At 43.3% G+C, this 15,719-nt stretch overlaps 1 protein-coding gene and 1 long non-coding RNA gene across 2 annotated transcripts in view; one reads left to right on the top strand and one right to left on the bottom strand.

The window, feature by feature from the left end:
• Nucleotides 1–15,719, top strand: part of LOC132404104 (neurexin-3-like) — a 2,171,528-nt gene that overhangs the window by 1,250,658 nt on the left and 905,151 nt on the right. The gene's annotated exons all lie outside the window — the stretch shown is intronic.
• The window catches only part of LOC132389133 (uncharacterized), an 89,591-nt gene that overhangs the window by 2,635 nt on the left and 71,237 nt on the right, over nt 1–15,719 (bottom strand). The gene's annotated exons all lie outside the window — the stretch shown is intronic.

The raw sequence follows: 15,719 nt of genomic DNA, 5'->3' as shown, positions 1-15,719 counted from the left end.
GGGAAAATAATGAGAGTGGTGAGACTAAGCAGAAGTGGTAGGAAGGGTGTGCTTTGTGAAGGCATCACATTAAAGACAGGTTGGATAGAAGGTGAGGGTTAGGAGAGGCTCTGCTTTCTTCTGGGTGGGATGTGGTAAGATGTACAGGGGTTGGAACAGATGTATTTGAGTTTGGTGGAAGGGGAACCCAGGTGAAAGAGGAAGGAAGACATCTTTGAAATTATTGCCATCACACAGATAGGACAGATGTGGAGAAACAGGGAGCATGGAATAGAATGGAATGGGTTTGCTCACAGACTTTAAAGGCATTCTTCACCACAGCCAGCAAGTTGCTTCACTGCATTACATGGCCAATACAGCATATGGTGAGAACATTGAGTAGAGATAATCAGCTTGTAGGCATGACTCACATCACCAGAATAAGAGATTCTAAATCAGTGTAATCAGAGGTACAATAATTAACAGAATTGTTTTGATAATCACATCATTTTAACTCAGCTTTGAGATTCCTTTTCTTGTAGGCATTCATAGTAGAATGAAGAAATATGATGGAATCAGTGAAAACCTGCACATAAAGACTGACAAGCAATCAATGTGCAAATGTGAAAATAATAAAACAAATAATAATAATAAACCAATAAATTCAAGAGAATAAATGTAGAGAATGCCAAGAGAAACGAGAAACAATCCAACACATTGCAGGATCCTGCAGCAGTTTAACTCAATCTGATTACTTGCACAAGCACAATCAAGTGGTAAACTTCATTCACAGAATCTTGCTTTAAATTACAAACTCATAAAGGTCACCATACCTTACTATCAATACAAGCCTGATGCAGTTTTAGTCAGAGTATCACAAATTATATTACGACCGATATGTTGCTACTTATAAGACAATCCATAATAACCGTCCAGATATAAGAATACAGGATAAACAAGAACAACTAACTTGTAGATATTGCCATTCCAAACGCACATAATGTACAGAAACCAGGAAGTGAAAAACAACAGAAATATGCTGAATGAAAAGAGGAAATTTAAAGACGGTAGAACATGGACGATCCTAGTGATAATATGTACAGCTGGTATAATCTCAAAGGCACTACACGATAGCATTAAACAGTTACACAACAATGTCTCTGTAGATCTCCAGAAAGCCACAATACTGAACACCACTATAATGGTCTGAAAGTTCCTAAGTACTAAGAAATGAGTGTTCTTGGCTATGCCTATATCTCAGATTTTACCAGCTTAAGCTGAGAAATGGTAAAAATACTAATAAATAAGACGTACTGAGAACATGAGTTGTAGAGTCATGAAAGTGAGTTTATAAATTGTGGAATTAGTTCAGTGAAATACAGTGAAACTTGTAAATATATTAAACAAAAAATAAGTTTTCTTTTGATATCATGATACAATCTAAACTAATCCTACCAGGTGGGAATATGTGTGTCCCTCTATTCCTTTTCCTATCCATGTGTCTGTCTAAATGCTTCATAAATGTTGCTATTGTACCTTCTTCCACCACTTACCCCAGCAGTGCATTCCAGGCATTCGCCACTCTCTTTGTAAAAGAAATCTTGCCTTGTAAATCACCTTTGAACTTTCCTTTTCACATATTAGAGCTATGCTATCTCCTATTTGACTTTTTCACACAGAAAATAAAGATTCTGGCCATCTATACCTCTCATAATTTATATACTTCTCTCAGGTCACCCTCAGCATCTATGCTCCAGGGAAAATATTTATATTCTCTTCCAGTCCTGCAGACCTTTAAGATATTCGTGCCCAGCTCATGTTTCCTGGATCCCTGAATTTAATAGATCCAGCAATCCCATCCCTTCAGCTGTCTGCTGCCTAAGAACTAAAGTCTCTCCATGGACTTTTCCACCTCTTTAAATTTTTAAAGTGCTACCTGATCAAACTTTGGGCCATCAAAGTCAAAGTAAGTTTATTATCAAAATGCATATACATCATTAGGTTGAGATTCATTTTAGCAGGAAAATAAAGATATACAATAGAATTTGCTTTAAAAACTACATAAACAAAGACTGATAAAACAACCAATGTGCAAAACAAGACAAATTATGCAAATAAAAATTAAATAACACTGGGAGCATGAGTTGTAAAGTCCTTGAAAGTGAGCCTGATGCTTGTAGGCAAAAACTGTTCCTGAACCTGGTGGTGTGAAACCCAAGGCTTTGTACTTTTTGACTGATGTTAATAGTGAGAAAAGAGCCTGGCCTTGATGCTGGTGGGCCTTGGCAATGGATGCTGCTTTTCTATGGCAGTACTCTATGTAGATGAGCCCAATGGTGGGTCAGGCTTTGCCTGTGATGGACTAGACTGTATCCACCATTTTCTGTAGACTCTTACATTCCTGGGCATTGGTGTCTCCAGACTTGGCTGTGATGCAACAGGTTAGGATACTCTTCAGTGTGAAGTGGAGAGTGAGTTCGTAAATCTGGGGGGAGCAAAGGATATTGGAAATGGTGAGGGGTGAATGTCATGGGAAGGGTATGGGAGGAGAAGGAGAGGCAGGAGTGCGGGGGTGGTGTGGGTACAGACACACCCAACCCTGAGACACCAGACAAGGTCATTTGATTCCAAACAATTGGTTTATTGATCATTACACAATGACTGTCTGGTGCTTCCCGCTCCCTCCCCTCTCCCTTCCCATTTTCCCAACCAGTGATACCCTTCTCCCTGTCCCTTTCCTACTCTCAGTCCACAACAGAGACCCGTATCAGAGTCAGGCTCAGTATCATTCATATGTCATGATTTTTTTGTGGCAGCAGTACAATGCAATACATAAAATTACTACAGTACTGTGCAAAAGTCTCAGGTATCCTAGCTATAAATATGTGCCTAAAATTTTTGCAGGGTACCAAACCTCTGAAGTCCTCCCTATTCTTACCTCCAATTGACTTAATATTATGCCATTTGGTATCAGACATTTCCACCCCAAGCAAATAGTGCTATCTATGTTTCTTATCATCTTATACACCTCTATGAAGTCACCTCTCATTCTCCCTTGCTACAAAGTGAAAAGTTCAAGCCTGACTTTTTGGTTAACTGAGGGCACTCAGATTTAAGGGAGTGCGTTATTCAAAGTTCAATAGTTCCATTTAATATTAGAGAATATACAAAATATACAACCTGAAATTCTTGTTCCCCACAGACATGCATGAAAACAGAAGGGTACCCCAAGGAATGAGGGATGGTAAAAACAGTCGAACTCCAAAGCCCCCATATTCCCTCCCCCTCCCAAATACATGGAGCAGCGGAACTATTGACCTTCCCCTTTCCCCAATTTACTTCAGCAACAAACACCAGCATCCTGTACACTGCAAGCAAGCAATAGAAAAGCCCCCAAGAAAGACCATGATCTGCAGTACAACAAAAACGAATCATTCATCCAACTATTCAACATTACGCAGGCTCTCTCTGTCTCCCTAATACAGGGGCAGAGAGGAGTTACACAGCGAGAGGAAAGCCTAACCAAAAAAAAACTCGTATTCATACATTGATCAAAGGAAAAAATGAAAACTAATCAACAAAATATAATGAATAAAATTGCAGATGTAGGAAAATACCTTGCACTTATTTTGGTTACCCAGATTTCTATCCTCCGTTTTGCTGATGGTTAACAATTTTAAGAAGTTTTTTTGAAGTGGTTTAGTATTCAATTGAGTTTTTATTGTAAGGAATTAGAAACAGTCTGCAGTGTGTGCAATGCAAGGCATTCAGTCATAATTCTGCTGACATTCGTAGAAAGTTGAGCTTTAGAATGTCATCAGATTGAATGAGTGTCTTGTAACTCACTGTGACCCATCCATTACCCAATAATAAATTAGTCCAGATAAGCAAAATTGGATTTAAGCTTCATTAATTGTTTACACAAGAATTTACACTCATTGATAAAAGATAAGCAGCCAGCATTCATTGATTAGCACATAATAAAACTTGGGTATTGTTAAAAGACTTTGCCATCGATCTCCCCCTCAACAAATTACAATATTCTACCTCCTCAAAGGTCTTGTCATCAGAAGAATTATTCTGCAGCTAATGGAAAGAAGCAGCTTTGAATTCGGAAGCCTTTCTAATCAGTTTATCAGACTTCATCAACCACCTCAAGAATTTATCATTTATTTCTCCCAATCTTTTCTCTGAGCAATAAGCAATTATGCATTGATTTCTACATTTTCCTCAGGTTTCACTATCTAGAGTGTTCCAAGTCAGGTTCCTGCTAAGTTCCTTTTGTTGCTTTATTTCCATAAAACCTCCAGACATAGACATAGAATTAGGCCATTCAGCCCATCAAGTATGCTCTACTGTTCCATCATGGCTGATTTATAATGCCTTTTATCCCCATTCTCCTGTTTTCTCCCCATAACCTTTGATGCCTTACTGATGAAGAACGTATCAACCTCCTCTATAAATATGCCTTATATGTTAGCCTTCACAGCTGTCTGTTGCAAGGAGCACAGATACAATACCTTCTTGCTAACGAAGTTCTCCCTCATCTCTTTACCAAAGGGATGCTCCCGAATCTGTGGCTGTGCACACCCCCACAATAGCAAGCATCCTCTCCATCTCTGTACTATCTAGGCTTTCAATATTTGATAGCTTTCAATGAGATTTCTCTTCTGCCCCCACAATTCTTCTAAACTCCAGAGAGTAAACTCAAACCCATCAAACATTCCTTATATGAAACACAAAGTACACTGCAGATGCTGTTGTCAAATCAACACGTACAAACAAGCTGGATGAACTCAGCAGGTCGGGCAGCATCTGTTGAAATGCCTATCCCCTCCCTGCTTCCCCTCCCCCACCCTTTGATCTTTCCACCGATTGGTTTTTCACCTGGCACCTTCCACACTCCCCCTACCTTCTTTATAGAGCTTCTGCCCTCTCCTTCTTCAGTCCTGACGAAGGGTCTCGGCCCGAAACATTGACTGCTCATTTCAACAGATGCTGCCCGACCTGCTGAGTTCATCCAGCTTGTTTGTACATGTTGATACCTTATATGATAATCTTTTCATTTCTGGGATTATCCTTGTGAACCTTCTCAGGACCCTCTCCAACACCAGCACACTAGCACATCCTTTCTTTGATGAGGGGCCCAAAACTGCTCAGAATACTCCAAGTTAGTCTCACTAATGCCTTCTGGAGCCTTAGCATTACATTCTTGCTTTGATATTCTACTTCTTTGAAATGAATTTACACACACACACACACACACACACACACACACACACACACACACACACACACACACACACACACACACACACACACACACACACACACACACACACACACACACACACACACACACACCTCAATCTTAAAAGACCAGCCATTTGCGCTGAATACCGACTCTTTTACACGAATACCGGCAGGAGCCGGGACAGAGCTATTCAAAGCTATTTCAGTTTGAAATAACGTGCTGAGCCCTCTGAGTGACATTAAGAAACTTGCAATTATGCAGCACCCAATTTTACTTACAATATCTGTGAAGCCCTTAACAGTCAATGAGGTATTTCCAAACTGAAGTCTCTGCTATAATAGTAACAACAACTTCTATTTATAAAGCTCCACCACACAACTACAATGCTAAAATGCCACAAACCATTTCATTTTTGCTACCAAACAACAATCATCTTGTCAGTCCTTGTGGGAGATAGAATCAGATGTTCTAGAATTAAGCAGCTGCATCAGGCTCCTGAACCCATGTGGATAACTTCACTCACCTCAACACTGAACTGACTCCATGACCTATGGACTAACTTCAAAGGATTCTTCACTTTTTTAAATTATTGGCATAATATGCCTTTTTTTGTACATCGGTTGTTTGTAGTCTTTATTGTTGACACATTTTCATAAATTCTGATGGATTTCTTTATTTTTCTGCAAATGCCTGCAAGGAGATGAACTTCAAGGGAGTACATGGTGATGTACGCACACTGTACTTTAATAATACAGTTACTTTGAACTTGTAAGTTTGGAACAGGTCCACATGGTCTATCTTGTCCATGCGGCTGTTTGCACTGATTCCATTTGCCTGCCTTGGGCTTGTGCTCTTTTATGGCTTTCCTGTCCAAGCATCACCTGCGCTCTCCTCCCAAGATGCTGGGTACCAGATGATGAAAGGCTAGTTAAAGAGAATGGTGTCGAGCAGCACTGACGGAGGGAGGAGAGAGCTTGAGGTCTTCAAAGCTGAAGCAACATTAACCAGTGATGGAGCAATTAAGTTCACAATAGAGTTCAAAGTAAATTTATTATCAAGGTGCTAATATTGAATCCTGAGATTCATGTTCTTGCAGGATTTTATAGGAAAGGAAAGAAATATAATAGAATTCATGAAAAACTATACGTAAACAGACAATGACTAACTGACAAACAATCAATGTGCAAACCGTGCAAAATAAAAATAATCCTGAGAACATGAGTTGTAAAGAATCCTTGAAAGTGAGTTTGTAGCCCACAAGAGTCAATTGAGAGATACGGTGAGTGAAGTTATCCAGGCCGGTTCAGTGGTCTGATAGTTGTAGGCTCATAACCTGGTCGTGTGGGACCTAAGGCTCTGTTACCTCCTGTCTGATGATAGCAGGGAGAAGAGGGATTAGCTTGGGTGTGGCTGTCTTTGATGATGAATGCTGCTTTATGTGGTAGCTCTCCATTCGGTAAATGTTCTCGATGGTGGGGAGGACTTTGCCTGTGACGGACTGTATCCACCACTTTCTGGAGACTTTCCTGTTCCTCCATTCTAAGGGATGTCATGTAAGACATGAAGCTCTGCTCCATGAAGAGTGGCCATGGAGCCATACAGCACTAGAAACAGTGTCCATGTTAACCATTAAGTCCAGTCTTCAGCCAGATTTGTCCCTGTTAAATAACAAGTATGGGACTGGCTCTGGACGGCACCTTCCTTTGTCGGCATGGACGAGCTGAGCCAAAGTGCCAACTCTTATGACTCCAAGTACATTCAACCTATTTATCAGTATGTGGTCTGCTACCTTGGCAATGTAAGTGCTCAAATCACCATAAGGCATTGCACTGGGTTATAGCTGTACAAGCTCAGAATGAAAGCCTAAAATTATCAGTCAACTGCAATGATAAAAATAAAAGGCATCAGAAGGTTTTGTGGTAATTGGTACCAAAATCAGATAGTTGGAGATAGAGATAACCTGTGCAGCCACACGCACGCACGCACGCACGCGTGCACACACACACACACACACACACACACACACTCACTCTTTATCCTCCATGCTGTTCAATCTCAGTAGGTCAGGCAGCATCTATGGAAATGTTTGTTTTGGGCTGAGACCCTTCCTCTGACTAACCAGTGGAGTGTTAAGAATAAAAAGGGGTGGAGATTGGCATGACAGATGGAAAAGAATAGTGTAGTGCAATCGTAACAAAAATGAAGAAATAAAACAGTTCAAGGAGATTAAGAATAAAAATTTATGTAAGATTTGGACTATTTATCACACAATTGATTTTGCTTGTCTCCTTCCGTGAGTTATTGGTATTTGTGTTGTTATGTTGAGCATTGAAGGCATGCTATGTTGGCACTGGAGTGTGAGGCTGGCGTTGTAGGCTGCCACCAGCACATCCTTAGGTTGTGTTGGTTCTTAATGAAAAATGACACATTTCACAGTGTGTTTCAATATACTTGTGATTGAAAAAATGAACCTGCATCTGAACATGGACTAGGACATGAACAAGAACCTGGATCTAGATGTGTACCTGGACCTGGACCAGGATCTTAACCTGGAGATGGACCCAGACCTGGATCTTGACCTAGACATAGACCTTGAACTGGACCTTGACATGGACCCAGACCCAGATCTGGACCTGGATCCAGATATTGACCCGGATCTAAACCTAGACCTGGACATGGATCTGGACCTGGACCTGGCCATGAACCCAGGCCTGAAATTGGATCCAGAACCAGACCCAGCTCCAGATCCAGCCTCAGACCTGGAACTGGACGTGGACCTGGAGTTGGACCTTGACCTGGATCTAGACCTGGACCTGGACATGGATTTCCCAGATGCGCTGAATAATTTCTACGCCCGTTTTGAGGCAGAAAATAGCGTGGCAGCAAGGAAGTCCACCCCTCCTACAGATGACCAGGTGCTGTGTCTCACCGTGGTCGATGTGAGAAGAACCCTGTGTAGGGTCAACTCACGGAAGACTGTTGGACCAGACAACATTGCTCAGAGGATGTGCAGACCAGTTAGCAGATGTTCTCACTGACATCTTCAACATCTCCTTGAGCAGCGCCACCGTTCCAACATGCTTCAAGGCCACCACCATCGTCCCCGTGCCGAAGAAGTCTTCAGTGTCCTGCCTAAATGACTACCATCCCATTGCAGTCACATCCATCATCATGAAGTGTTTCGAGAGGCTTGTCATAAGGCATATCAAGACCCTGCTGCCCCCCCTTACTGGACCCCCTGCAGTTCGAGTTCCGTCCCAACCGTTCAACAAACGACGCCATTGCCACCACCCTCCACCTGGACAAAAAAGACACATACATTTGATTGCTGTTCTTAGACTTCAGTTCAGCATTCTACACAATCATCCCTCAGAAATTGGTTGGAAAGCTGAGCCTACTGGGCCTGAACATCTCCCTCTGCAACTGGATCCTAGACTTCCTGACTGGGAGACCTCAGTCAGTCCGGATTGGGAGCAGCATCTCCAACACCATCACACTAAGCACAGGGGTCCCCCAGGACTGTGTGCTCAGTCCACAGCTGTTCACTCTGCTGACCCACGACCATGCTGCAACACACAGCTCGAACCACATCATCAAGTTTGCCGATGACATGACCGTGGTGGGTCTCATCAGCAAGAACAACGAGTCAGCTTACAGAGAGGAGGTGCAGCGGCTAACGGACTGGTGCAGAGCCAACAACCTGTCTCTGAATGTGAACAAAACTAAAGAGATGGTTGAAGATTTCAGGAGGGCATGGAGCGACCACTCCCCACTGAACATTGACAGCTCCTGGGTAGAGATTGTTAAGAGCACCAAATTTCTTGGTGTTCACCTGGTGGAGAATCTCACCTGGTCCCTCAAAACCAGCTCCATAGCAAAGAAAGCCCAGCAGCGTCTCTACTTTCTGTGAAGGCTGAGGAAAGTCCATCTCCCACCCCCCATCCTCATCACATTCTACAGGGGTTGTATTGAGAGCATCCTGAGCAGCTGCATCACTGCCTGGTTCAGAAATTGCGCCATCTCGGATTGCAAGACCCTGCAGCGGATAGTGAGGTCAGCTGAGAAGATCATCGGGGTCTCTCTTCCCACCATTACGGACATATACACTACACGCTGCATCTGCAAAGCAAACAGCATTATGAAGGACCCCATGCACCCCTCATACTAACTCTTCTCCCTCCTGCCATCTGGGAAAAGGCACCAAAGCATTCGGGCTCTCACGACCAGACTATATAACAGTTTCTTCCCCCAAGCTATCAGACTCCTCAATACCCAGAGCCTGGACTGACACCTTACTGCCCTATTGTCTTGTTTATTATTTATTGTAATGCCTGCACTGTTTTGTGCACTTTATGCAGTCCTGGGTAGGTCTGTAGTCTAGTGTAGCTTTTTTCTGTGTTGTTTTCACGTAGTTCAGTCTAGTTTTTGTACTGTTTCATGTAGCACCATGGTCCTGAAAAGCATTGTCTCATTTTTACCATGTACTGTACCAACAGTTATGGTCGAAATGACAATTAAAGGTACTTGACTTGACCTGAACCTGGACCTGGAAATGGACCCAGACTCAAACCTGGTCACGGACCCGGACCTGGATATAGACCCTGACCCAGACCCAGCCCCAGCCCCGGACCTGGACTTGGACCCAGAACTGGAAATGAACCCAGACCTGGAAATGGACCCAGACCTGGACCTGAAACTGGTCATGGACCTGGACTTGGAAATGGATCCAGACCCAGACCTGGACCCACACCTGGATATGAACCCGGACCCAGAACCAGCCCTGGCTCCGGACCTGGACTTGGACCCGGACCCAGACATGGACATGGACCTGGACCTGGACTTTGACCTGAACCTTGACCCGGACCTAGACATGGACCCAGACCTGGAAATGGACCCAGACTCGGAAATGGACCCGGACACAGTGCTGGACCCAGACCTGGACCTGAAACTGGTCATGGACCCGGACTTGGAAATAGACCCAGACTCAGACCTGGACATGGACCCGGACCTGGATATGGACCCAGACCCAGCCCCAGCCCTGGACCTAGACCTTGACCTGGACCTAGACATGGACCCAGACCTGGAAATGGACCCGGACACAATGCTGGACCCAGACCTGGACCTGAAACTGGTCATGGACCCGGACTTGGAAATGGATCCAGACCCAGACCTGGACCCACACATGGATACAGACCCGGACCCAGAACCAGCCCAAGCTCTGGACCTGGACTTTGACCTGGACCTGGACTTGGATATGTGCTTTAGAGAGAGTCAGAGTGTTTGGGGTAGTTGTAAGTTGTAATGGAAGTCCTTCATGTGAGCTGGAAAGTACTTCAGTGATGGAGGTTCAGAATTTCTAATTGAAGTCACTGGAGAGTAAGAACAAAAATAGAGGATAAGAATGAGGCAGAAACATGCTGGTGATATGATGAACTTGTGTTTATAAGATGTGGGAAAACAAAATTTTCATAGCCCACTCTCAATATTGCTAATAGAGTGCCAACCACAGTTACTTAACAGCACATTCCTTGTCTGTGAGAAAAAGGTTGTGGTTTTACACCCTACACCAGAACTTGCACATGAAGTTAGGCTGACACGTCAGTTCAGTGTTGGTGTGGGTGGATGACTTATGAAAGCAAGGCCTCCATCTGCTTGCTCAGCTCTGCAGAAAATCACCAGTGGCATCACTTCAGGTAGGGAGTGGGCAGCTGATGCTTTGGATGAGTGAGGCTGTTCTTCTGGTACCCTGACCAACATTTCTCCTGAACAGCTTTGAATGTCACTGGCTTTTGAAATATTCTGCTGTGAAAGTGATTAATGTGAAAATTGCTATTTTAGCATGTGGTGAAACGCTTTGAGACATTAACAATATGCATCACCAGAAATTATTTTGGCAAGTTTTCTTTTAAAAATACATATTTGAAGAACACTGCTTGCTTCAAAAGGAAGTTGGGTAAAATCTTCATGTCGGTCATTGTGGAGCTGGAAGAAAAGTGGGGCTCGTTAAATAAGGACAGTAACACAGGAGGCAGTGCCACTGCCTCGCAGCACCAGTGACCCAGGTTCGATCCTGACCTCTGATGCTGTCTGTGTGGAGTCTGCATGCTCTCCCAGTGACCATTTATGTTTAACCCACGGACTCCAGCAACCTCCTGAGTGTACAAAGATGTGCTGAATGGTAGTTATTATATATGGGTGGCAAGAGGATGAGGGGAATGTCAACAAGAATGTGGGAGGAACAGGTTACAGAACAAGGATTGATGGGATTGCTGTGAAAACCAGTGTCGACACACGGGGCCTAAAGGTCCCCTCAAATGTTAAAAAGGAAACCTCTTACCAAGAGCCAGCAGCAAAACAATGGGCTGATTATTTTCCCTCTATGCTGCACGTTGCCAAACTCCTTTGATGATATATCACTTTTTGTAAACATCTGCAATTATGAGACCCTGCATATTTTTTAAGTGTTGTATCTTTAAGAGGAAAGCTGTCTTTGGGACTCCATAGCCAATGACTAGTGTTTGGCTTGGATCAAGGTGAAAGTCTTTTCAAAGTTTTCAGCTCCTGTGATGAATTATGTACTCTGAGCTAACATTAAAATACGGACAAAAAAATTGAGAAGGGAGCAATCCATCTGTTTGACTTCAACCCGCTGACTCGTCACATGGAGTCACATCAGAAAGAATTACCATAGTGCAATCAATGCACGCGGTGTGGCAGTGAGCTGATAGATTCTGTCTTTGAATCAATCTTTGAGCCATATCTTGCCAGTTGCATTGCTGCAGTCTTCTACTCATAGAATGTTGAACAATGAACACTACGACACAAAACAGACCCTTCAGCCCACAAAGTTGTGCCTATTTTTTTAACCTAATCTAAGATGCATCTAACCCTTCCCCTTACATAGCCCTCCATATTTCTATCACCCACATGTCTATCTAAAAGTTTCTTAAATGCCCCAAATACATTTGCCTCTACCACCACATTCCATGCACCCACCATTCTCTACATAAAAAAACTACCTCTGACATCCCCCTATACCTTCCTCTAAATTATGCCCCCTCATATTAGTCATTTCCCTCTGGGGAAAGGTTTCTGGCTATCCGCTTGAACTGTAGCTGTTATCATCTTGTACACCTGTAACAAGTCACATCTCATCCTCCTTCGTACATACACATCACCACATTTTTTCTGTGGGCATACTTAGCAAATCTATAGAACAGAAACAGTAAACAGGATCTGTGAGCTGTAAGTATCAGGAACTGTGACAGGAAAGTCCTAGCTTACTCAACCTATGCTCATAAGACATGTTCGCTAAACCTGGTAAATCTCCTCTGTACCCTGTCTAAAGCTTCCACATCCTTCCTATAATGAGATGACTGGAACTGAACATAATATTCCAAGTGTGGTCTACTCAGAGTTTTATGGATCTAGAACATTACTTCTTGCACATACTCTTTAAGCACACATACATATGCAGTCACGTGCCTCATGGAAACACGTATGCTTTCACCTCAGATGCAGGGGAGCTTCAAGGTGAACTATGAACCAAGGGGATATTGAAGTCATTAATTGTAACCTGATTACTTCATAAAAGAATATATCTAAATCAAAGTTCAAAGTAAAATTTATTATCAGAGTACATACATGTCACCACATACAACCCCAAGATTCTTTTTTTCTGTGGGCATACTTAGCAAATCTATAGAACAGAAACAGTAAACAGGATCTGTGAGCTGTAAATATCAGGAACTGTGAACTAAACAAATTGTGCAAATGCAAATAATAAATGAATAGCAACAAATAAGAAGCATGAAATAACAAGACAAAAGAGTCCTTAAATGAGTGTAATTATCCCCTTCTGTTCAAGAACCTGGTGGTGTGAGTCCAGAGGCACTTGTAATTGTACCTGGGAGATGAGGCTGAGTACAGGGCTACGGTGGGAAACTTTGTCACATGATGAGAATCATCTGCAGCTTAATGTGAAAAGACTAAGGAGCTGGTGGTGGACCTGAGGCACCAGTGACCCCTGTTTGCATCCAAAGGGTCAGTGTGGACATGGTGGAGGATTACAAATATCTGGGGATATGAATTGACAATAAACTGGACTGGTCAAAGATCACTGAGGCTGTCTACAAGAAGGGTCAGAGCCGTCTCTATTTCCTGAGGAGACTGAGGTCCTTTTACATCTGCCGGACGATGCTAAGGATGTTCCACGAGTCTGTGGTGGCCAGTGCTATCATGTGTTCTGTTGTGTGCTGGGGCAGCAGGCTGAGGGTAACAGACACCAACAGAATCAATGAACTCATTTGCAAGACCAGTGATGTTGTGGGGGTGGAACTGGACTCTCTGATGGTGGTGTCTGAAAAGAGGATGCTGTCCACGTTGCATGCCATCTTGGACAATGTCTCCCATCCACTCCATAATGTACTGGTTAGGCACAGGAGTACATTCAGCCAGAGACTCATTCCACCGAGATGTAACACTGAGCGTCACAGGAAGTCATTTCCTGCCTGTGGCCATCAAACTTTACAACTCCTCCCTCGGAGTGTCAGACACTGTGAAACAATAGGCTGGTCCTGGACTTATTTCCATAAATTATTGGCATAATTTATTATCATTTAATTATTTTTGGTTTTATTTTGCTATATTTCTACTCTATTCTTGGTTGGTGCAACTGTAACAAAACCCAGTTTCCCTCGGGATTAATAAAGTATGTCTGTCTGTCTTTTACCCAATGGCAGCGGTGAGGAAAGAGCATGGCCTGGGTGCTGGTGATCTTTGACGATGGAGAGATACATTCAGAGGTTTCAGGTTAATTGGGCCTTCGGTTAATCAGTGCAGCTGCCTCTCTGGGACAACTCAAAAGAACAAAATCTAACTGCCTCTCTGACTGGATGCCAGTGACTAGTAGAATGGACAAGGATCGGTGCTGGGCCCGTTGTTGCTTTGTCATCTACTTCAACGACCTGGATGATAATGCAGTAAAGTGGATCAACGAATTTTGTAGGTGACACCAAGATTGGGGGTGTAGTGGATAGTGAGGAAGGCTATCATGAACCAACTGCAAAACAGTGGATGGAATTTAATGCAGCCAAGTGTGAGATGTTGTACATTGGGAGGGACAACCAGGGTAGGCTTAGCACAGTAAACAGTAGGGCACTGAGCAGAGTGGCGAACAGAGGAAGCTGGGAAACCAGATCCATCATCCCTTGAAAGTGCTGACACAGCTAGATAGGGTTGTAAAGAGAGCTTTTGGCACATTGACCTTCATATATCAATATCTAAAGTAGACGAGTTGGAATGTTATATTGAAATTGTGTAAGATGTCGGTTAGGCCTACTCTAGAGTGTTATGTGAAATTTTGGTCACCTACCTACAGGAAAGATGAAAATAAGATTGAAAGAGTGCAGGGAAGATTTACAAGGAATTATAAAAAAAGGTTGAATAGGTTAGGATTTCATTCCCTGGAGCAGAAGGGGATGATGGGGGGTTTGATAGAGCTATACAAAATTCTGTGGTATAGATAGGTTAAGTGCCACAGGCTTTTTTCTACTGAGGTTGGGTGAGATTAGAACTAGGGGTCATGGGATGAAAGGTGAAATGTTTAAGGAGAAGATAAGAGGGAACTTCTTCAGTCAGAGGGGGTCAGAATGCAAAACAAGCTGCCAGTGCAAGTGGGGGATGTGATGTTGATTTCAATATTCAAGAGAAATTTTGATAGGGACTTGGATAGGAGGGGCATGGATGCCAGTGGACTGGGTGCAGGTCGATGTGACTGAGCAGATAAATAGTTCGCCATGTACTATATGGGCTGAAAAGTCTGTTTGTGTGCTGTAGCACTCTATGACTCTAATTGAGAAAATAGTTGGGATTCTTTATGCAAACACAAGGAAATCTGCAGATGCTGGAAATTCAAGCAACACACACAAAATGCTGGTGGAACACAGCAGGCCAGGCAGCATCTATAGGGAGAAGCACTGTCGACATTTTGGGCTGAGACCCAACATCAGGACTAACTGAAAGGAAAGATAGTAAGAGATTTGAAAGTAGTGGGGAGAGGGGGAAATGCGAAATGATAGGAGAAGACCGGAGGGGGTGGGATGAGGCTAACAGCTGGAAAGGTGATTGGCAAAAGGGATACAGAGCTGGAGAAGGGAAAGGATCATGGGACAGAAGGCCTAGGGAGAAAGAAAGGGGGAGGGGAGCACCAGAGGGAGATGGAGACCAGAGGGCAGAGAGAGAACAAAAAGGGAAAGGGGGAAATAAATAAATCAGGGATGGGGTAAAAAGGGGAGGTGGAGCATTAATGGAAGTTAGAGGTCAATGTTCATGCCATCAGGTTGGAGGCTACCCAGACAGAATATAAGGTGTTGTTCCTCCAACCTGAGCTTCATCTTGACAGTAGAGGAGGCCATGGAGGGACATATCAGAATGAGAATGGGATGTGGAATTAAAATGTGTGTAATGCACCATCAATAACTCACTC

The sequence above is a fragment of the Hypanus sabinus genome, chromosome 2 (genome assembly GCF_030144855.1).
Source record: "Hypanus sabinus isolate sHypSab1 chromosome 2, sHypSab1.hap1, whole genome shotgun sequence".
In the NCBI taxonomy this organism is placed as follows: Eukaryota; Metazoa; Chordata; class Chondrichthyes; order Myliobatiformes; family Dasyatidae; genus Hypanus; species Hypanus sabinus.
Note: the sequence above shows the minus strand (reverse complement) of the source record. Positions and strands in the feature narration are given on the sequence as shown.